We start from the raw sequence: 25,030 nt of genomic DNA on the forward strand, positions 1-25,030 counted from the left end.
TGAAGACAAAATGGATAAGGAACTGAGTCTTGCTCAATATTACCAGATGCAGTTTGCCATTAGAATTAGAGGCTTAAAGGAGAATATTAAGGAAGATCTAAAGCAGCTGGTTTCTGAGGCTTTCGAAGTAGTATTGAAACAGCCAGCATCTGAAATAAAAGGAGGCATGGATAAAGTGTTTCGTGTGAATTCATGGATTGCTAGACAGAGAAAGTTGCCTAGAGATGTGGTGGTATATTTTGCAAAAAGGGAAATTAGAGATGAAGTTATACGAGCTGCTTATGATACTAAAGTTGTGATTGCTAATCAAGAAGTTTTGGTCCTAAAAGAAATTCCTCCAAAGATTTTAAGGAGAAGGAAGGATTTTACATTTCTTGTGCAAGAGCTCAAGCAAAGAGATATAAGGTTCAGATGGGAGATCCCAGTTGGGCTGATGGTGACGCACGAAGGTAAAAGGTACCGTCTGGTTACTGTGATGCAAGCGCGTGATTTCTACAATAATGTTTTAAAAGCAACGCCATTAACACTTCTGGAAGCTGAAAAGGGATCTGGAGAAGGAGTGCATCAAGAGGCCGAAGATGGTCAGATAGAAGACAACGGTGTTGGAGGAGATCAAGATACAACTTCGTCGGATGATCCTATAGAACAGAGGGTGACGCGTGCTGCTGCAAAACGATCTAAAAAGAGAAAATAGCAGGATTTGCAGAAGTCTATGGATTTTTTACAACGTATTTATAGTCAAGTAATGGGAGGTGGGAAAAGATTTGGGTGTAGACGCAATATATTTTTATATGTGGTGGTTTTCTGGAAAGGGTGAGGTTTTTTGGATTAAAGTTTGGTGGAATATACAGAAGATTCTTAAATGGAGGTTAAAGTTTTGTTTGCAATCTTTTTTTTTTTGTTTGGAATAATTATAGATGTGGCACTGGAAGAGGAACTGCCGATTACAGAAGAGTTGACTTTAAAGTTTTCTGATTTGGTTGAGGTGGCGAAGATTTTGGTTAATTTGAAAGATTATCTGTAAGAACGTTATATCATGGAATGGACAAAATGGATGGAGTTTATTTAGGATAAGTATAGGGTTAAGAAGTATTATGTAGTATTTGAATAACTCTTTTTTCCTTTTTTCTTTTTCTTTTTTTCTTTCTATCTTGGGGTTTTTTTTCTTTCTTTTTTTTTGTTTTTAATATATATTTAATATTATTAAGGTTTGTTTTATCCTATATAAGTTAGAGAGTGTTTCTTTTTCTATCTTAGTTTTTTATATATATTTAATATTGCTAAGGTTTGTTTTATCCTATATAAGCTAGAGAGTGATGGATTTTAGAATTTATAGTTGTTAGTATATGGTTGTTTATGTTTGCTTTTTTTATATATATATACCTTGTATTTAGCTCTGGGAAGTCGGGGGGGAGGGGGGGAGGGGGGGAGGTAGGGGGGAGGAGGGAGGGGGGGAGGGGGGGAGGTAGGGGGGGAGGAGGGAGGGGGAAGGGGGGTTTTTTAAAGGAAAATTGTATCTTAAAACTTTTCAATAAAAAAAATAATAAATCTAGTTAATGAATTTCTGAGCTTCTAGCTTTCTTCCTGTTAGTAACTACTTCATACCTGAGAGAGAGAGAGAGAGAAGAAAGCTTCAACAAGAACAGTTACCCATTCTTTAGTGATTACCTGAATTTTGAACGCAGCTGGCTTTTCATGACACTTGTCCCAATGTGGGCACCAAAAGAATGTTTGGTTGGGAAAGGCTCCCACCCTATTGGTATATAGAAGAGCTCTGAAGACCTAGCTTTTTTGCCTTCAGCTAGTCCTAGGCCTTTGTCAAGGATGATTGATGTCCAGTTCTTTTTTGTTCTCTTCTGGATTAGTTTTCTTTGCCATCAATGTTCTTTTTTTTCCTGATTGTTTCATATTGGTTTATTTTAAAATGGTTTTAATAATTGTAAACCACCCAAAGTCTCTGGGAGTCAGGCAATGTATACATTTTATCAATCACGATTAATATTAATAATTATTATTTTCCTTGATGAACCTCAGCTATTTTCTATTGCACAAAGAAGAAAGAAATTAATAACTTTTATTACTTGGACAATAAAAAGGAGTTTGGCAGCGCCTTTTCTTGTTCTATAGTTCAGCCATTATCAGAAAGCAAATAGAAGATACTTCAGTTCTCTCTTTTCTGGTATGAACAACCAATGGTCTCATTTGATTTCCTAAGTTCCTTCTTTCCATAGAGTAGATATTACGCAGGAGTTGAAGAAATCTACCAATTTCTCTTCCTCTTATTCTTATTCTTAAAGGTATGGCTGGGAATAAAAATCTATTTGTGCACACACACACACACACACACACACTTTTGACTTCAAGTATTTTTTTTTAAATCCTACTATTCTATTTAGATGGATTTTTAAATATTTTAAAAGCACATTAAATAGAAACCAACTCAGCAGGCAGGGGAATGAACCTGAACTATCCTTCCATATGTGATCATTTTCAATTTCTACTGAGATGCGAACATATTAAAATGAAATGGTAATCTCATTCTATTGGACATTGTATAGTCCCGGTCAATGAATCTTTGCTGAAGGCTAGAAAGATACTAGAGCTGACTGCTCAAAATACAATTACTGCTTATACTATATTAAAAATGAGTTGCTGACTAGGAACTGGGTTAGTTGGACAGAAAGTAATGCTAGCCTGTTACATCTGAACTTCTTTTCCACTTCTGTGGTGTATGATTTTAGAAAATGCAGCTTTCCTAGTTGAAATGCCAGTAGAACGCTTGATAATTTGACAGCCTTAGTAGGCATAGCTAAATCACAACTCTAGCTGTTTATTTATATCTGCAAATTCTGCAGTTCACCTATCCATAAACCTTACTTAAAATGCATAAGCATCATATCATATCATATAAAAACCCTTAATGATTTATTGAACAAATTGAGAAACAACACTAATAATAGAAAAAAAATATCAGAAATACGTAAACAATTACAAAACCATATTTTGAGTTTGTACAGTCAGCTTCCCTCCACCTGCTTTCTTATTGTGTCAAGAAATATATTCTGCACTGTATTCACACAGATATACCTTTTAACCCATTTATGAGAGCATATATATTTATGTGCTACTCAGGGAGTTGTTTGTGTTTAATTTGAATCCTTTATTAATTTTACTTTCTATAACATTACCTAGACTCACTTGTTACTGTTTTATTTCTAGTGTCAAAACTCAACAACAAAAACAAGAAAGAATGTGAACTTTCTTCTAATCCATGATGGTTGTTTTGGGGAGAAGAAAACAACAACACAAAAGTAATAAGAACTAAAATGAAGAGTTGGGAATAAATAATGTTTATGTGCTGCTGGATGTTAGAGCCATTGGGAAAGATATTTCCATATCTGGTATTAAATATATGTGTTCAGAGAAAAAATAATGTGTTCACGGGAGTTGTTCAAGCAATATCAAAAATATCTATCAGGGCTGCTTTCATTTTCTCTTAAACAATGCAGTATCTTGCTTTTTTATTGACCTCCTATCTGTGTTCCTAAAAACAGGAGGAAAGAGAAAAAAAAAAGAGAAGCAAGTTGACACTGTCTTGTTTTCCCCAGCCTCTTTCATGTGCTAGCCACAAATGTCATAATTTTATGCAATATCATTGTAGGACAGGCTATAGCATTCCAGTGTTGTATCACTTGAAGTTATATTAAACAATTGCAGTAATTATTGTGGCTTTGCAGATTTCTGAAAGGGAACCAATTCATTGGATATTTGAGTGAAGCACACCTTTGCAAGAGCATTCTGAAGTGAAATGATACGCTGATGTTAACCAATAAAATAGTGCGACAATTTGATAACAGTTTTTTATTACTGAGGCAGATTTGCCAATTATGATATGCAAATAGTTTCTTTTTGAATATCACATTGGAGTGGGCTGTAAATGCTTTTTCAGGGTGAGGAAATATGAAACAGGATAAATATTTTTGAAGAAAATCAAGAGATTGCTCTATGTGATTTCATCAATAGTGATCATTTACATCTCAGTTTTAATGCAATAAAACAGTACAGTAAAAAGGTGCTGTAGAGGTTACAGTTGTATAACTACTGTACGACACATTGGTATTATAGGGCAAACCAAAAATATGATAAACAGAGATTAAACACTAGTCTATGAGGAATTTATATAAAGTAGAAGCCAGTCTCTGAATGTTCATTTCCTTTCTATTATAATCTCTATTATATTGAGGTCAATTCCTCAGGTGTTTTATCTTGTGATCTGGAGATTATTTATTTTATTTATCATTTGTTTATTACATTTCTATGATGCCCATCTCCCCTACAAGATGACTTTGGGTGGAGTCCAGAGATTATAATAATAACACAAACTTTAGCTAAATAGATTCTTTCAGGAAACAGCAAGTGCAATGTTCATATTTGAAGCATTGGAAGCATTATATTAGTCACTGTAAGACCTGCTACCCCATTTCTTATTTTCTTTTCTTTCTTTATCCCCTTGTGTCTTTTTAGATTATAACATTAAAAACAGGGATTGTTTTGTTTTAATGTTGTTGGAAATCATTTCTATTTAAGTAAATAAATGAACAACTCTGCAGTTTCAATAATATAAGACACCCCTGTTGGATCAAGTAATTTTTCTATCATGACAGATCTTACTTCTTGCAGTCACCAACTTTATTAAGTTACTAAACAGAGATCAAAATTAATTGCTTTTTTTAGATGGAAAAGCCAACGTTCTGGCTTCACACACTGCAGTAATCCAAAACCACATTAAAACACTTTATTTTTTGCCAACATAGCACTATTCAATGATATGGACTCCAACTTCCAAAATTTCCCAGTCAGATATTATTGAGAATTCTGAGAGTTAATGTCCATAGATCTGAGATTTAGATAGAACTGATATAAAATAAATAAAAAAGAGAGAAAAAAGGAAAAAGGAAAAGGAATAATAAGAATTAGCTTCCAATTTTCTTTGCAGCATATATAATCACGAAAATAATTGCAGCAAGATTATACGCTCAAAAGTGAAAAGGTTCATTATGACCTAGAATTGAAGAAAGGTTAGTGAGGATGATGGAACTTGCAGAGGGGGGCAAACTTGATTTCCTTGATTACAGAAAAGATAACATCTGTGTTTATTGATAACTGGAAATCCCTTAAGATCTCTGCATGAAACAGAAAAAAAATGAAATTTATAGTTGAAAAACATATAATAAAAAAGAGAGAGAGAAAGGGGGGGGGGAGGCACTGATGTAGCAGATAATTGCAGGGTTAGCCTGGCTTACCTGCAATACATTTCCACTGCAAGGAAAGGAAGAATAAGATTTAGCCTGATTGCCATGTTTATATTTGAAAGATTAAGGCAGAAACTAATGAGCTCATTAATTTCATTCCATTACTAAATAGAGCTGCAGAGAACTGCAAATATTTAAAGAACCCAGCAGGTCAGAGATGCATTAAATTAATATTGTCACTGATGCAGGGGACTCAAAAAAGAAAAATCTACACCCTATTGCTACTACTGTACATATTTATGAAGTCTGCATGTTATGGTGACATCACCTTTATTACTACAAGGCTGTACGGTCAACAGAATCTTCCCAGATTTGAAGAACCCACTTGTTGATAACAAATTTACCATTGTTGCACTTTAACACAAAAGGATTGTTCTGTGTTACACTTTCTGTTTGAAACAATTTGTCTTCTGCTGTTCTAAGGATAAATGATTGATAAATCCCACACGTATCACAGAGTTTGGATTTTTAAGAAATTATTTTCACATGCTCTTCCATGCATAGAGTTTATACACAGAAGGCCGAAAGCATTCCTTCTGTTGACCTGGAATCTTTAATGCCATGCTAGATTAACCATCCTTAGTCTTCACATATTGAGCAGAATTGTCTACAAAGTTGGTTCTCTTTTGCATGCGCTTCACACAATCAAGGTTGCCAAACAGACAATGGTCTGCTTCATGTGGGGAAACAGTGGCTTAGGGGTGCCTGCATTTTCTCCCCCACTTTCTCTAAAGTCCCAAAATTCCCTGCTGATGTTGTAGCCAAACTTTAATTTTTAGTGTGAAAATAATTAAACAGAAATATTGAATTTTTTTAAGTGGAACTCAAATTAAATTAAATCAAATCAAATTTGGTTTTCTATGATCCCACCCACCTCTTTGGCGTTGTAACTCAACTATCAAGAGTAAGCTCTCATTCTTCCAAGCTTGTATACTAGTTTATATGAAAGTAGCTGCTTATAGGAAGGATATTTTTACAAATATACATCTATTGAGGGGACACCCAAAGGTGCTTTTTCACAAGGCAACTGGACTTTCTTGTTTTTCTTTGAAGATGTTTTGTTTCAAAGGGAAGAGAAACATCTTCAGAGAAAAACAAGAAAATCCACTTGCCTCTTGAAAAAGCACCTTTGGGACAACCATGACCTGGACAACTGAGAATCTCCATAGATATTGAGGGGACAGTCATTATGCATTAAAACAATGTGATTTCTGGAGAGTTATGTGGACATTTGATGGGGAGCTTTCTTTGTGAAAAGCTTCAGCAATGTCCACCTCTGAAACCTTATTGCAGTGAATGAAAACAATGAAATTATTTCTAACAGCAATCACTTCTACATCTTTGCCTTAAGTTCAAAAGGGCCCTAACAATAGAGCCAAGTTGATGCTGTGTTGACCTTCGTTAAGGTACAGGATGATTAAGGTGCCTCCTTCTGTTGAAGTGCATTACTACTCTGTTCACCTCATTGAAACAGATGCCAGATGATCTACAGAGGCTTACGGTAGTTTTTGTTACAGCTCTTACCAAATGTTGGATGGGGGAATCCACCTGACTAATTATATGTCTTTGTTTGATTAATTAATCAATTAAATCTGCACATTTTAGTAAAAAACAATCATTCAAAGAAACAGGCACGCTTCATTTGTAGAGAATCCACACAAGGATCACAGCAGGCATTCTCTAAAACAGGGCATTCATTAAAAAGAGAGAATGTCTTTTCTGAGATGATGTTCACAATCATTTTAAGAAAAAAAATGATATTAATTTGTAAAATAAAAATGCCATTCAATTAATTGGTTTATTTTTATCAGATCAAAACATTAAATATTGTCTTTTTATATTTTTATTGGATCTCATTCAGAGGAATAACTTTGTATTCTGCTACCAAACAACATATTGTCATATGTAAAACTGATTCATACATACTGAGGTGTATGAATATACATATAAATCTGCATTTAGTGACCATTACAATGACACTGGAAAAAGTGATTTATGACCAATTTTCACACAACCATTGCAACATCCCCATGGTCACATGATCAAAATTTGGATAGGTCGAAGCTAGTTCATATTTATGACAGTTGCAGTGTCCTGGAGTCATGTGATTACCTTTTGTGATCTTCTGACAAAAAAAAGGCAATGGGGAAGCAAGATTCACTTTACAAGCGTGTTATTAACTTAACATCAGTGATTCACTTAACAACTCTGGCAAAAAAGTTGTAAAATGGGGCAAAATTCATTTAACAACTGTCTCACTTAGCAGCAGAAATTTTAGGCTCAACTGTGGTTGTAAAGGCAACTGCTAGCTGTCCACCTAGCATATCCAAAGTATGTGAATGTGAGTAGATAAATAGGTACCATTTTGGTGGGAAGATAAAAGCATTCTGTGTGCCTCGGCATATAATCATGCTGGGCACATGAACACAGAAAGGGTCTTTGGACAATGCTGGCTCCCTTGGCTAAGAAATAGAAATGGACATCACCCCTGAGAGATGGACTCCAATGGAAAGGGTAACCCTTACCTTTACACATACACACACATGCACACATATACATACACACACGTGTGTGTGTGTATACATACACACACATATGTATAAACCTATATGTGTGTGTGTATGTGTGTGTGTATATACACACACACATATGTTTATACATATGTGTGTATGTGTGTGTGTGTGTGTGTATTAGCAGTGGAAAAATCATCAACCGCCAGGTTAAATGTAAAAAAACAACTGTTTTTTTTTGCTAAGCTTTCGTTGATCCCCTGCCGACGTCATCAGAGTTAAAAAATCAGAGGTCTGCTTATAAATGAACAGTTGTTTAGCAACGTAGCAAATAAACAGTTATTTTTTACATTTATCCTGGAAATCGATGATTTCACACACACACACACACACACACACACACACACACACACACAGACATTATTATTTCTCTCTCTCTCTCTCTTTCTCTCTCTCTCTCTCTCTCTCTGTGTGTGTGTATGCATGTATGTATGAATTTTACTGCTTTTTGCATTATGTAAACCTTAAGTGGTTCTTTGCCAGAAACAAGGGGAAATGAAAATATTCAAATATTCAAAGAATTCACTATGTGGAAAAACAAGCACCAATGGGATTCAACAACAGGAAAAATACAATCACAGTTAAGCAATTCTGTTAGGAGTGGTACAATAGAGAGGAACAGTAATACACCAGCTGCTTAATTACAATCAGATGCTTTATAGGCAATATTGTACAGGTGGGCTTTCAGGAGAGAATCTAATATGCAAACATTTATTGCAGAGATAGAACATTAGTTTGGTAGCATGAGTTTCCTTTTTCTTTTCCTTTATCATTATCTCCTGAAAACATACAAGTTGCATTGTGGTGAATTAGATATTAGGTTCATCATGAGTTGAAATTTTTGCCCTGCTTAACTACCTGATGTGCTTTAACCTGGAGGAGCAATTTTATTCTTATGTTTCCTATTTCTTACTATGCTTTAAGCCTACCAATTTTAGACAAAAGAAAAAGTGCTTTAATCTACTCTAAGAAAGGCTATACTGGACTATTCTAAAGTATTCCCCTGATGCTATTGGACTACAAGTTCAATCATCCCTGCTTAGTAGCTGTATTTACTAGGGATAGTGGAAATTATAATACAAGTAGCCTCATCTAGGAGCCCAAGATTAGGAATGGTTGCCCTAGGGTATAATTCCTACAAGATTTATTCTCTAGGTTTAATGGCCTCCATAAAAACAAGTAAAGATAATATATTCTAGCTACAAATGACAGTGCAAACTTAAGGAAAATCATGAGAATATAAGAAACAGATGCCACTTGGCTTTCTAAAGAAGGAGGAAGGTCTAAATGTGACCAGATCATCTGCAGCTTAATGGACTGGTTAAAAGGCATGTTGATCAAAAAGATTAAAGAAGCTGAATGATATCTATGACCTGATCTGATTAGATGTGGAGATCTTGAGAAAATAAGGGATTCAGATATTTTCTAGACAAGGAAGTAGCTTCAGAAATGTGTACTCTGGTTTTGTATATGGAATATACGTGTAATTCTCATGGCTGAGTCACAATATTATTGTAAAATAAAGGGATTTTGAGTAGTTGGATTTCGGCAAAAATAGTTATACATATTTGCTACCCTTGAGTGAAGCTGTGGCACAAAAATAGATTTTGTTGCTCTCCTCAAGTTAATATATGATTCCTGGAGTAGAAGAGCTCAATTCTTCCAAAAATTCAGAATTTTTGATGTAACAGTTTATGCATGTTTATGATCTGAAATTGGGGTGGCAAGCACATGCACAAATGGTGCACATCACAAGGTGTGGTTTGTAGCACAAAGTACCCCAGAGAGAGAGAGAGACAGAGAGAGAGAGAGAGAGAGAGAGAGAGAGAGAGAGAGAGAGAGAGAGAGAGAGAGAGAGAGAGAGAGAGAGAGAAAGAGAGAGAGAGAGAGAGAGAGAGGAGCTTTAGGTTATTCATTTCCTAGTTTAGATATAGCTTAGTAGTTATATCTCCATACAATTAACTAATTTTCCAATGTGTTTTACTGCTATCCATCATTCAGATTTTAAGATCTTCAAATATGAAAGCAACACTCAAAGTACTAGCAAGTGTGATATAGCATCAACCTTAGTAGGAATATCTTGACCCACTGTATTGAACAGGATTCAGATTATGTTCAATAACCATTTTTCTTTTTCTTTTCTCCATTTCAGCACATTGAATGCTTTTTTTCCCCCACCCGACCCCAAGTTATGTCCCACATATTGCTTCTATATTACCCAGTATTACCTGCATATATCTAATGGCAGGCTCCTTGAAAAGGAGAAAATGCACACGTAGCTCTGCCTTTCATCTCAGACCAGTTTTTCCCTTAAGGCTGAATTCCCAGCTGTTTTCTTGAGCTCACTGCTGAGAGAAGCTACACTTGAATCACCCATGGGAGTTTGCCAAAAGAAAGAAGCCAAAGCATTTTTTTTTTGATTAATGCATAGATCTCCTTGGCAGCTCTGAACAACAGTTTCTCTTAAAGCATCTTTCCTGGTAAATGATGTCTTCATTTAGCAATACATAACATTTCTCATCTTATATATTATTTATTATCTGCTTAATAATTAAGTGCAATAAATCATTAAGCCAAATGGTCTGTAACAATAGATTATTTTTTAAAAAAACAACAACACTAGAATTCCAGGATATTTATCAAGCCTGGGAAAAGATTTGAAAGGGGGAGATAATCTGAGTGATTTTCAGCAAGTTAAACAATTCATAGCTTGTTATCTGCTCTTTTTTTTCTGATTGTATGAATATCCAAGTAGAATTTTGTAGATATACACCTTTTCTGGATTAATAAATTGTCAGAAGAGCCTATGGGTGTTTTCATGATGTAATGGCTATTAAAAGTGGAAGAAAAAAATATATAGAAATATTTTAGAAGGAGGGAGAAAATATCATATAGTGCGTCAAGATGCTCTTCTATAAAATATCCAGCAGAAAATGGAAAAAGATTAAATATTGTATTTAATAGGATTTAATTTTATAGAATATTCACTATATTTTAGCCTGCTTTTTTGTAAGTGACTAGACTGATGCATCAGGCTAAGATATGGTTTATTTCTCTAAAGCAGACATGTCAAACTCGCGATGTCACGAGACGTCATGCAACGTATCGGGAGAGTTTTGCCATTACCGGCTATGGTGTGGGCGCAGCTTCTGGATAATGTGTCCTGCCCATGGGCCGGCAGTTTGACACCCCTGATCTAAAGGAATCTCCTTTATCTTGTACTACAAGTATACCTTATTGCATCTTTGCTGTAGATTTCTTCATCTATTTCTTTCAAGATATTTTGGGATCAACTCTGAGTAGCCATTATGACCAATACATCCTGAAGAAACCAGTTTTGGGAGGGTCAAATTCCAAGGCTGGAGAAATGTTTTATTGTCACATAAAATGCTTATATCCACATACATACATACACAACCACACATGTGTGTGAGAAATAAAATACTTTAATAAAATATTTTAATAAAATACTTCAGACAGGAAGGCGGTGCAGAGAGTGGTGAGGATGGCCAAAAAGATCATTGGTAGTTCCCTCCCTCCCATCCAAGACATAGCACAGACATGTTAATAATAATAATAATAATAATTAATAATAAGTTGGAAGGGACCTTGGAGGTCATCTAGTCCAACCCCCTGCTCAGGCAGGAAACCCTATACCATTTCTGGCAAATGGCTGTCCAGTCTCTTCTTAAAAACCTCCAGTGTTGGAGCATTCACCACTTCTGGAGGCAGGTTGTTCCACTGGTTAATTGTTCTAACTGTCAGGAAGTTTGTCCTTAGTTCTAGGTTGCTTCTCTCCTTGATTAGTTTCCATCTGTTGCTTCTTGTCCTGCCTTCAGGGACTTTGGAGAATAGCTTGACTCCCTCTTCTTTGTGGCAGCCCCTAAGATATTGGAACACTGCTATCATGTCACCCCTCACCCTTCTCTTCATTAAACTACACATACCCAATTCCAGCAACTGTTCCATATATGTTTTAGCCTCCAGTCCCCCAATCATCTTTGTTGCTCTTCTCTGTACCCTTTCTAGAGTCTCAACAACTTTTTTGCATCGTGGTGACCAAAACTGGATGCAGTATTCTAGATGTGGCCTTACCAAAGCATTGTAAAGTGGTATTAGTACTTCACTTGAGCTTGATTCTATCCCTCTGTTAATGCAGCCTAGCACTGTGTTGGCTTTTTTGGCAGCTGCAGCACACTGCTGGCTCATATTGAAGTGATTGTCTACTAGGACTCTGAGATCCCTCTCACAGTTACTACTATTGAGCAAGGTACCACCTATACTATACCTGTGCATTTGATTTTTCCTGCCTAAATGTAGAACCTTACTTTTTTCACCATTGAATTTCATTTTGTTAGATAGCGCCCAGTGTTCGAGTCTGTCCAGATCCTCCTGTATTTTAAGCCTATCTTCTGGAGTATTGGCTATTCCTGCCAGCTTGCTTGAACAGGATCTGTAAGATTGTCTGGGACACTACACATTTATTTATTTATTATTGGGACTTATATGCCGCCCTATCTCCCGAAGGACTCAAGGCGGCTAACAACAATAAAACACAATAATACAAATGTTAAAAAAAGATTAAATTAACAAGCCCCAGTGATAAAATATTAAAAACATTTTTTTTTAAAAAAAACCCTATCGTCAGTCCAGGTCAGCCTGATGGAAAAGAAATGTTTTGAGGTCGCGATGAAAGGACTGGAGGTCCGGGGCCAACCGGAGCTCAAGGGGAAGCTGATTCCACAGGTGTGCTTCCACAGAGAAGGCCCTCCCCCTGGGGGTTGCCAGCTGACATTGTCTAGCTGACGGCACCCTGAGGAGGCCCTCCCTGTGTGAGCACACCGGGCGATGGGAAGTCGTACCTGGCAGCAGACGGTCCTGCAAATATCCCGGGCCGAAGCCATGTAGAGCTTTATAGGTAAGAACCAGCACCTTAAATCTCACCCAGAGGGCAACCGGTAACCAATGCAGCTCACGCAGGAGGGGTGTAATATGGAAGTATTGGGATACTCCCATCACAACCTGCGCGGCCGCATTCTGCACCAGCTGGAGACTCCGGGTGGTCTTCAAGGGCAGACCCATGTAGAAAGCATTGCAGTAATCTATACAGGAGGTAACCAGCGCATGAGTGACTGTATGTAGAGCATCTCAGTCCAGATAGGGTCGCAACTGGTGCACCAGGTGAACCTGGGCAATAGCCCCCCCTGGCCACAACTCCTATATGATCTTCAAAACTGAGTCGTGTATCCAGGAGGACACCTAAGTTACGCACCCTATCAACGGGAGGTAACACCTCTCCTTTCATAACCAAAGAGGGAACCTCTTGGACTAAACGAGATGCCGGTATGTAGAGCCACTCAGTCTTGGCTGGGTTGAGCTGGAGCCTGTAATTCTCCATCCAGATTCGTATGGCTTCCAGGCAGTGGGACATCACGTCGGCATCACTGGGTTGGTTCGGGGTGGAGATGAAAAGCTGGGTATCATCAGCATATTGATGATACCTCACCCCGAAACTACAGATGATTTCGCCCAATGGCTTCATATAGATGTTGAACAGGATGGGAGAGAGGACCGACCCCTGGGGCACCCCACAACTAAGGGGCCTTGCGGTTGACCTCTGCCCTTGTGCCAACACCATCTGTGAACGGCCCGAGAGGTAGGAGGAGAACTATCATAAAACGGTGCCTCCCACTCCCAACCCCCCAAGACATTGCAGCAAGATACCATGGTTGATGGTATCAAAAGCCGCTGAGAGATCTAATAGGACCAGGACAGAGGAATAACCCCTATCCTGGGCCCACCAGAGATCATCCACCAGCACGACCAATGCCGTCTCCATGCTGTACCCGGGCCTAAAACCCGATTGGTATGGATCCAGATACTCAGTTTCCTCCAGGACTAACGGGAGCTGCCGTGCCACCACACTCTCAACAACCTTCACAAGAGAGCGAAGGTTGGAGACAGGACGAAAGCTATTTAAAATAGCTGGATCGAAGGCAGGTTTCTTCAGGAGGGGCCTCACCACCACCTCCTTCAAGGTGGCAGGGAAGCACCCCTCACTCAAGGAAGCATTAATAACTGCCAGGAGCCAGCCTCGTGTAACCTCCCGAGCCGCATAAACCAGCCAGGAGGGACACGGGTCCAAAAGTCAAAAAGCACTTAATCTCCCCATGATCCTGTCCACTTCATCCGGAGTCACAGAATCAAACTCCTCCCAAATATTATCGGCCAAACCTGTCACTTCCCCCTCATCAGATACTGCCCAGTCGGAGTCCAGACCAGCCCGAATCTTAGCGATTTTATCCAGCAGATGCTGACTAAACTCCTTGGCCCATCCCCGCAAGGGGTCCTCCCCCGTCCCCTGATTTAAAAGGGAACGGGTCACCCTAAACTGGCCGGGCAGTTATCTGCAGACACAATGAGGGCGGCGAAGTGAGCACGCTTCGCCACCTCCATTGCAACAAGGTAAGATCTAGTAAAAGATCTTAATTGTGCTTGGTCAGATTCAGACCGACTGGACCTCCAAATGCTCTCTAGGCCCCTCCTCCAGTGCTTCATCTCCCACAGGTCCACGGAGAACCAAGGGGCCAAACGGGACCTACACCGGGTCAGAGGCCACAAAGGCACAATGCGGTTGAGAGCTTCCGAAGCAGCCTGTTGCCAGGCATCAACTAAGGTCTTGACCGGGCTGTGGGAAAGGGAGGCAGGAATCAGTCCAAGCGCTGTCTGGAACCTATCCGGGTCTATCAGGCACCTGGAGCGGAACCACCTGGTCAGCTCCACCATCCAGCAGCGGGAGGTGGCATAACGGAGGCCCAGCTGCAGGAGATAATGGTCTGTCCATGAAAGGGATTGAGAGATTGGAAAAAACCCACCCAGACCATTAAGCCACTGCCCAGAGATAAAAATAAGGTCGGGCGCGTTTCCCCCCTCACGAGTCGGACCCTGAATAATGTGGGTCAGGTCCATGGCCATCATGGAAGCCATGAACTCTTGGGCCACCCCCGACGCAACCCCCAGGGAAGGCAGGTTAAAATCCCCCAGAACCATAAGTCTGGGAAACTAAATCACCAACCCCGAGAGAGCGTCGAGCAGCCCGGGCAGGGCCGTTGCCACACAGCTGGGAGAAAGGTATGCAAACAACAGGCCCAACTGACCCCCAGGGCCCCACCTCAGGAGGAGGGCTCACATCCGTCTATCTGAGGGGCAGTGGCCTCCCATGGACAAAGGGTCTCCTTAATAACAACTGCCATCCAACCGCCCCTACCCTGAGCCCGAGGCTGGTGAAGCACATGGAAACCTGGTGGGCATAACTCAATCAAAGGGACTCCTCCCTCTGGGCCCAACCAAGTTTCCGTAATGCATGCCAGGTCTGCGCCTTCCTCCTCGATCAGGTCCCGGATGAGGGGAGCTTCATTCACCACAGACTTGGCATTCAAATAGACCAGCCTGAGCTCAGGTACCTGTCCTCCCCCACCCCCAGAAAAGCAGGGTGAAACCAGAGGGTCGGAGCGTGCCACTGCTCGAAGACAGCGGGGGCGCAATCCCAGATTTCGATATGGCCCTCTGTTCATCTGTCTGCTGCCATTCCCAATCACCGTGGGGATCACTGTCCCCACCCCATCCTTTCGGGCCCCAAGACCCTCCATCCTGGCCCCCCCATCGCCGTGACTGTCTACCAACCTGGACTGGGGAAGGTCTGGCAAAATCCCCCCATCTTTCTGCCAGGCCTTACATTCCTCCCCCCTCCCTAACCCATTAAAAAGTTTAAAAAGAAAATCCTGAAGCCTCCTTTTCATGCCATGCCACCTCTCGGGGTCCCAAGACCCATCATTAAGGAACTGGCAGCATAGATTAGAGGGCCACACCCAGGAGAAGGGAGACTCCCTCAAAGCAAACAGTTCACCCACGAAATAAGCCATCGATGGAAATAGAAAGAGGAAGGAACGGATCGGCAAGGACAATTAAAATAAATATTAATAATAAATCCACAAAGCTGGACAGTGACTCCCAAGCGTGGTCGCCCTCTCACAGTGACCATGATCTTCCAGTTTCAGGGAGAACCACTATCCAGCTCCGGGCAGGTCACAGAGAGGGAAAAATCCGATGACTCGGTAAACATAATAAAGTCAATTTATCGATGAAGGCATCCACAGCTCCAGCAATGGACAGGAGTAACAAGTCTCGGGGTTCAGGTTCCAGGCCTGGCTGACAACAGCCAGGCCCCCCTGCTGCCCAACATTGCTGAGCCCCGCCGCCAACACCTCCGAAGCCGCCAAAGATGTCAAAATGGTGGCAATAAAATCTGGGCCAGTCATCCAACTCCATCTCTCAGGTTTAAATCGCGACCAAAGAAGGGCTGTGGTAAAAACTCAAGGCATGGATGTCATCATGGAAGATGGAGGAGGCTCACCTCTGTTCTTCAATCCACAGCCTCAGGCGACCCAGACATCGGGTGCCAACAAACAGCTCCAAAGGGCCCCCGCAGAAGAGGGAAGCCATCCGCTGTCTGGCTCATCACTCCACCCTCCAAAAATGGCCCCAAAGGGCCACCGCGGAGGGGGAAGCTCGCCCTTGGCCCGTTGATCGGCTCACCTCCTCCCTCCAAGGGGCTTCCACCAAAGGGGAAAGCTCACCAATCGAGCCGTCAGTCGGGCATTCGGGTGACACAGGCTCAAGGCACCTCGCCGCCCGGGTCACCCCACCTCCATCCTCCAGCAGCCTCCAAAGAAGTCGCCGTGGCCCCAGGAGCTCCCGCTGCCCAGCCGAGGCCGCACGGCAATCAACAGCCCCATTAACGTCCGAAAAGCCGAAACTCTGTTTTCCTTGTTACCTTCTGGAAGGAGGCTTCATGGTATCCATAGAAGAACATCCAGATTCAACCATAGCTTCATTCCAGACAGCATTAACCTTGTGAACTCTCAAGCTTCCTCCTTCCATTATATATTCAAGTTGGACAGTATTTAATATTTTATTATGTATATGTAGGGGTGTGGGTCTATACATATGTTGTATGTAGTATGTTTTAGGTGTGTCATGTATGTGTCTTACTTTGAGAGTGGGCAACTAAATTTCATTTTTGATGTGTGCCATTGTGCCCACAGTAAAAAAAAATGACAATAAAGATTATCTTATCTTTAAAAAGCAGGCAAATCACATGTGTAGATAAAACTGGAAGCTAATTGTATTTTATTTATTACATTAATTAGAATGCCTTTTGAGTTGGACCAAATGTCTTATTTTTACCCTTGAAGTTGAAGGGGCAGCATATAATAAAATAAGGCTCTGGAAGGGAAGGAACAGAACTTAAGCTAAGTTCTAGCATGACCAAGTTGATGTGTGTATATGGACCATTTGGTCCAGAGCACTATTCTCTTTAATTCTGAATGGTGTTGCTGGTACACATTTTGGGGTATTTTCCTATATTCTCAGCTTCAAAGGGCACATGATAGCTCTGTCATGTGCACTCTCCTGTGCTAGAAGACCTTTGTAATACTCACTCATGTTTTGGTCACCTTGTATGTGGACTACTGCAGTATGCTGTACAAAAGTCTGCCCTTGAAGATCATTCAGGAATTGCATTGATCCAGAATGCAGCAACACGAGCATTTATGGGCATTATACCTCTGCTAGGTGAGTTTCACAGCCAGTTTCTAGTTGCAATTCAGTTCAAAGTGCTAGTTTTGCTATACTTGGCATTGTAAACATGTCTGATAATGTGCAGATTATACTTTTTTACAGTACTGACAGGACTTTGATGAATTGATCTGAGCCAACCTATATCCAATTTGCTTTAATCTTAATTTCCAACCTCATTTTCCAGGGGATGGTGTATGTACTGCTGTTCCTCTTGATCACATAGCCAAGCTTCTCCAGGATTATAGTAGCTATAGCCTATACCAGTTTACTGGTTTGAGTTATGGTAGTAGTAGTGATGTCAAGAGGGCTCCCTAGGCATCTTCTACAATACTATCTGATGGTATTTCTCCATTGAGTCTTGGTATTCATCTGAAGTGTTGACTGTAGCTAGATTATCCATGATTTTATGCTTCATATCAATTGCTGTGCTATATAATGGATAGGGTGCAATAATGCTCCAGCTTCAGGTGTTGGCTAAATTTCCAGTTTTTCTTCCAAGTCTTCTTGAGTGCAGGATGTAATGTGCAGTTGGTCTATCTCAAGTTGTATGATCAGCTTTGTCTTATTTATGTTGAAGTGGATGTAGATCTTCTGTCCATCTATAGTTCCCAAATATATTTCATATATCCTCTCTTATTAAGTCTACTGTTGTAGTATTACAGTTTCTCTTGTCTGGTCCAAGTATGGCTTGTTTCAGTAACCCATTTATCATCAGATTGTCCTGGTTCTCCAACATCTGTATGGACCTTAATAATCCTGGTGACATTGAGCTGGCTTGATTCTCTTAGATTGTGTCACTCTCATAACTGAGGTGGGCAGTGAAGCTGTAGGAAGTCTTTGTCAAAGGACCCCTTCTGATAAGATGGCTATTAGTCTGGATTGAATCCTGGTCTCAAATGTCAAAGGGTTGCACTCTAACCACCACAACATTATCTACTATTGTACTGTATGCATGTGTGTGTGTATGCATGCCTACATATATATACATAAACACACAAAGGGATTCAACACATTCAAATGGAGATTCATATAGACTTTCCTTCAGAAGAAAATGTCACGCAACTGATGGATAGACTGTTATGATCAATTTTCATATTAGAATAGAATATAATGAAATATCTTTATTGTCATTTTGTAACTCACAACGAAATCAAGTGCTGTCCACAGAGCACACTACACACAAGTAAAAACCACAAATAAGAACATACATTATATACACACATCCTTCACATTCTATTCACCATTGCGCGGCCCCTAATATTGCACTTCAATGTTGCACTATACAGTGGTATTTAATATGGTTACAGCTCAGGGATAAAAAACTGTTTTTCAGGCTATTTGTCTTTGTTTTTATTATCCTATACCATCTGGCAAATGGTAATTGTTTAAGAAAAGAATGTCCGGGATGAGATGAGTCTTTAAGAATATTTTGAGCTTTCCTAAGACAACGGGAACTGTACAGTTCATCCAGGGGGGAGGAGAGGGCAGCCAATAATCCTTTGAGTGATGGTAATGACCCTCTGGAGTGCTTTCCTGACTGCTACTGTGCAGCAAGCAAACCACACACAAATACAATAGGTTACAATGCTCTCTATGGAGCAATGGTAGAAGGTCACCAGCAGTTTTTCATTCAGTTGTTGTTTCCTGAGAAGTCGCAAGAAATATAATCTCTGCTGGGCCTTCTTAACCAATGCTATATACATGTTAAATTTTCATATGTAGATTTGAAACTGTTTACTATGCTACTATAAAAAAATTTAACATCTGAAACTGATTTAATTTGCTGCCTTTTCCATGGGTTCAGTATGAATTGGCCTAAACTGTTTCAGGGAATTCTCCAAGAATCTCTAAGATCAAGCAATCAAATGATGCTCTTGCTGGAACATACCCTGTGCTCTTCATTTTAAAATAATCGAATCAGTTGGAAGGAAAAAAGACAATACAGAAAAAGACAGTTCTCCTTGTGTGGGCTCCTGGCTACATTTGCCTCTTCATACAATGCAACCTTTAAAATATCACCCTTTTCAGACTTTTATTTATGAACAAATAATTGCCTTTCTGAAGAATGTATCAAATTGGTCTCAGTGAGACAACACTTTAAGTGAGCCTTGTTCCATCTTTCGTTAACCAGTTTTGATTGATGTTTGTGTTAGCAGCTCTTTTTCTTTTCCCCCTTTCCTCTTCATATTGTTCACCTCCTCCACTATTACTTGCCTGTGGTGTCTTTCTTTTCATTTCTTGCCTTCAGTCCAAAGTTCAGACCACACATGTGAAAAATCTGGAGGATCAGAATAGGGAACGTTTTATTGCCATCTTGAGACTCCATTACGCAGAAGATTGTTCTACTGCATGGCAGATTTCCTTTTGCTCGTGTTTCCCTTTTTGTTATTAGCTTAAGTTGCAGCTCTACACAGAAATACATAATAATAGTATCACTGCATGGGGAGGAGCCAAAGACAGAACAATCTTCTTACTCAAAGCCCTCTGAAGTTCTTGACAGAAAGAAGGGAAAAGAAACATTTTTATTCCTTTTCTTCCCACTTCTTTTAACAGTTTCCCTTCTATTCATTTAAGTAGAAAGAAAATGGATTGCAAAAGCTTCAGAGCTGGCATATTTCACCTCCTTTCTGACTGCATTCTTTGTCCTAGGGATTTTCTTTGTGCCTCCTGGTATCCCTAGGGAATCAGATTGGAATATTTCCTTCTTTACTTCTCTGATATAACAGATCTGCTGTTATAAAATTCTGCAAATTTTGGAGATAGGGGCCTTTATCTCTGAATCTCTCTCTCTTTCTCTCCCCCCCCCCCCAGTTTTAAAGGAAGATATCTGAAAAATTCTAGGCTCACCTACTGTATGTAATAGCAAATAAACATAACTGAACACAGTGCAATTTTATTGGAAGTAAATATGCATAGCGCTGGTTGAGGAAACTTATATGTTTGATGTTAGTGATTTACCTCATTTGGTTTTAACTCAAAGAAAAGTCCTGAATAAACTTATACAAATTTTAATGAATAGATATTAACCACTGAGCGTTGTCTCTCTAGGGTGCAATATAAAATATTACCTCTTTTGCAGAGCTGCATTATTATTATAGCCCTACAAAACTTTCTGTGTGACATTTATCACATTTTGGGGATGACAGCTATTCATTTTTGCATCACAGGAAAAAAAAAGCCAAACATGTTTGAAAAAAGGATAGCTTTTTAAAAGTAAGAAGCTTGTTTTTTCTTGCAAATTTCAGTTTTGAAAACATTATTGAAAAATGAAGATTGAATTTACATCTCAGTGTGTTCTGACACAAATTGGCTAGGCTTCACCAAAAATATTATACAATGCAACATTTCTCATCTGTGAAATATTTAATACTGGAATTGCAAATATATTGTCATGAATAGTTGCTTCCACTCTTGTTTACAGCTGTTTTCATTTTGGGGAGTCACTGGATTATACAGTACAGAAAGGAATTTATTTTGCTATCTATGTATTGAGCCTAATAGAATGTTACCTCTAGGAGAAAGATTTGTCAACCTTTACTGCAGAGTATATACATACGGAGAGAAGTTTAGAAAAATTGAATATGTAGGCAGTTGTGATTTGGGATTGGAGCCCTTTTATTTTTAAAACCAATTTTAGAAAATTTTGATTTTGATTAATGACACATCAAATGACCAGATTCAAACCTTGCCAATTTAAGTCTCCTTTAGCAGATATATATATAAGAATGTTGTAATACTATGTTTCTAAACAGGCTGGATGAACAAATATCCTGACCCAATTTTAGCCACAGATTAATAGAATTATTACATTATACAAATAGCTTGTCATTAGACCTACACTTCTTCAGTGCAACAAATAATAGCTTCACCCAGATCAGGAATTCAAATGTATTCCCCATGCAACTCTTCTTAATTTTATTTTTAGATAAACTCTGTCCCACTGTTTGGGAGACTGTTGCTTTGCTGTTTGAGTTTCATTGTTCTGAAAGAACTGTTCGGGCTGATTTGAGTGGAAATTTAACCTGTTATACCTCTTTCACTTCACAGTCTGGTTCAGCCAGGAATTAATGTGGTTCAGAAAACAAGTAAAATATAGGCCTACATATTTGGGATGAAGAAATCATTTTTACACTTCAAGAGAAGACAATAATTTGTTAAAATTGTTTATACTTGTCACGAAGTAAAAAGTCACTTATTTATTTCTTTTCTATATCTTTACTATATTCTTACTTTTTCTTACTTTTCTGTTTTTCCCTCTGTAATATTTTTTGTTATGCAGTTTCTGTTTTTTTTATTTTCTATCTTTAATACTTTGCATTAATTTTTATTAGAGGTGTGGTGCTCAATAAAATTATTACGGTATACTAAAAACAGAATGCAACATTTTAAGATTATGGACATGATCCTATGTATGCTTATGTTTATGTAATACCCATGAGAGCTGCACTGGTTACCATTGGTATCTGGGTGTAATGCAAGGGGGTGATTATCACTTTTGAGACATTTCATGGCCTCAGTATCCTCCTGGAAGCCCTTCTAGGCTCTTAGTTCAGGACCTGGATGTTTTCAGGACTGCCTTCTCTCCATAACATCTACCTGTCCAGTGGATTGAGTAGGGAGTCATCATTCTCTTAAAGACTAGCATCTGCAGGCTCCACAAAATAGTTTGACCCTGAACATCCAAATGCTGCCTTCCCTCCTGGTCATTAGAAAATCCATTAAAATTTGGGACCGGAAAGAATGTTTCTTTGGGTGACAAAGGGGAAAGCAGTATTCCAAGTTTCATATTCTTTTTTTCTATTAATTGCTGGGTTGTTTTCTCTGTTAATTTTTTGAATCTGAACTTTATATATTAGAGTCTGTTTATAATGGATTGGCTTAAAAAACAACATGGCCCATAATAACACAAGCTCCCAATCAATCAAACAAGATCAAAACATTCACACTGGTTCTCCAACATATTAGGACATGCCTCCCACCGGACTTCGACAAACATCAATTTGCCTACAGGGGGAACAGGTCGACAGACGATGCCATAGCTACTGCTCAACACTCTGTAGCAAGCCATCTAGAGAAACCTGGAAGCTATGTCAGGATGCTTTTCATTGATTACAGCTCAGCTTTCAACACCATTTTGCCGAGCATTCTTATTAAAAAGCTGACTGACTTGAATTTTTTCCTCTCCATCTGTGACTGATTAAAGACTTTCTAAGGGACCGGCTACAAACAGTGAGGGTTGGGTTTGTTTATCCACCCCCCTGAAGCTTTGCACCAGCTTGCCACAGGGTTGGGTACTTATCGCCTACCTGTACTCTTTGTCAGTGCTTTTTTTGTAAAAGAAAAAGGTGCCAGAACTCACACATGTCATACAAAGACCGGCCTTGCCTACCCTACAAGGTTTCATCCAAAAAAGGTGCTGGAACTCCGTTCTGAGCGTTCTATGACAAAAAAGCCCTGCTCTTTGTACACATACACTCCACAAATATGGCAGTGTGGAAAAGGGAGAAGTTAGATGATACTGAGAACACTAGAAATGAAGATGGAGTGAGACTAAATGTCCATATTTTGGGTACATTTGCATGTAGAGAAGACATATTACAATGTTAACATATTTTTAAACTTGATGCGAATTCTAAGAATTTTTCTTTGTGTGATAGCGGAAAATTATTTTCCTATTTTGGTAAATGCTAATACTAGTGTGACAGTCTTCTATTTGCAATGCCAGATAATATTTCAGGGTTTAAAGTGATATTTGATTTTAATATGTCTGGATTTGATGGCATTATCACCTGGGTGGTCTAAGATAATAGATTACTTTGTTCAAGGTAACTGTATTGCAGCTTATTTAGTTTTCTAAAGAGAGAAACAGAGGATAAATCTGAATTATTATTGCTCTTTCTTGTGATGTTCTTAAAGAGCCGTTCCTGAATATCTAAACAATTTTTAAAGACCAAACAAAACATCCATTCAGTGAGCTTAATTTACACCCACCTGACAACAAAGAGATAAAACTTGATCTTACTGTTTAATTCACAGTTTGTAAAGTGGTCATCTAATGTAACAAATCAGATACCCAACCACATCAACCCTATCTTTTGTTCTCAGCACTTAATCCAAGCTTAAAAGCTTTTGTACGTGTTTGCTCTGGTTTCCCAAAAAAGTTCAAAGATGCATGAAATAGGATGCAAAATGGGACATAGGCGAAAGAAATGCTTTTTGAATATACATACAAGCTATAGTTTGATCTAATATTAGACTACCTACGACCCTCCAGGTCATTGTTTCAGAGTTATTTCCTTACCTAAACAGAGAAACAGAATGTTCAAGGATGGGTTAAAAAAAACCCTGTAAGAACAGGACCAACTCCTTATTTTCTGCAGGCTTCCCCATTGAGTTTCCTTCTTGGAAGCTAGCAGTGAGTGTTGGAAACTTCCTTCTTCCTTCCTTCCTTCCTTCCTTCCCTCTCTCCCTACTCTGAGGTTCTCCATTGATTTTTTCTCTGAAAGCTTCCCACAGGTAACCACTTTGCTATTGGAAAGGAGGCAAAGAACCTTCGCAATCATATCAGTTACTTCCAGCTTTCCCTTTAACTTGTGGGAAGCTGTCAGGGAACATTGAAATTGTGGATCATGTGACTATGGATGACCGTGGCAGTACATTGGTGTCATTAATCAGCAGCACAGAGGCACCGTAACAACATTTCATTCCCAGGGGAGTCATAGTCACATTTTGTAAGTTAGCCCATTTGTGGTACTTTGGTTCAATAAATGTTCCCTTATAACTTCCAGTATTGTACAAGTGAAGGTCACAAACAGACACAAAAGTTTTAGTAGTATATCAATTTAAATTATAATTATCAAATAGCATTTCTTCCTTTGACTTTTCTGTTTGGCTCTTTTCACTTCTGGAGCTATGAAACTCTGTCCCCTGGAGGTAGAAATAGTTCCTATTCTACAAGAATTTGTAAACGGGCCATACAATACTGCTCCAGAACCATTTTAGCCTTTAGGTTATTTGAATGGCACCTTTAATATCATAGTTAATTTATCTTACTTATATAGGCTTTAAATACATTTTTGGAGGGGAGGGAAGGAGAAACTTTGTTACAGCTTGTTCAGAATCTTCTAGGTCTGGGAATGGCTATAACTATAGTAAATCACTGCTAGAAATATGCCTTGTGTCTTTGTATGAATGTGTATGTAGATTTGTCATTATATATCTATGGAAATGTAAATATTCCCTAGAATATTATATGAGCTGAGAAGTGGATATTATATTATTACTATTCAAGTGTAAGACTTTGGAAATGATGTAGCACCATAAAACATAAGATACTGCAGCTTTATTCATAGAAGATGCATCAGTGGATACGTGACTACAAATTAATGATGAATTGTTATTATTACCTGTATTTCATACCAGATTTATTTATTTGATTCTGGTGGCCTACAAGATACAAAATTAAAAAGCATAATAATATAGAGATAATTCAAAGCTATTATTGCTTTT

The sequence above is a fragment of the Vipera ursinii genome (genome assembly GCF_947247035.1).
Source record: "Vipera ursinii genome assembly, chromosome: 5".
NCBI classification, from domain to species: Eukaryota; Metazoa; Chordata; class Lepidosauria; order Squamata; family Viperidae; genus Vipera; species Vipera ursinii.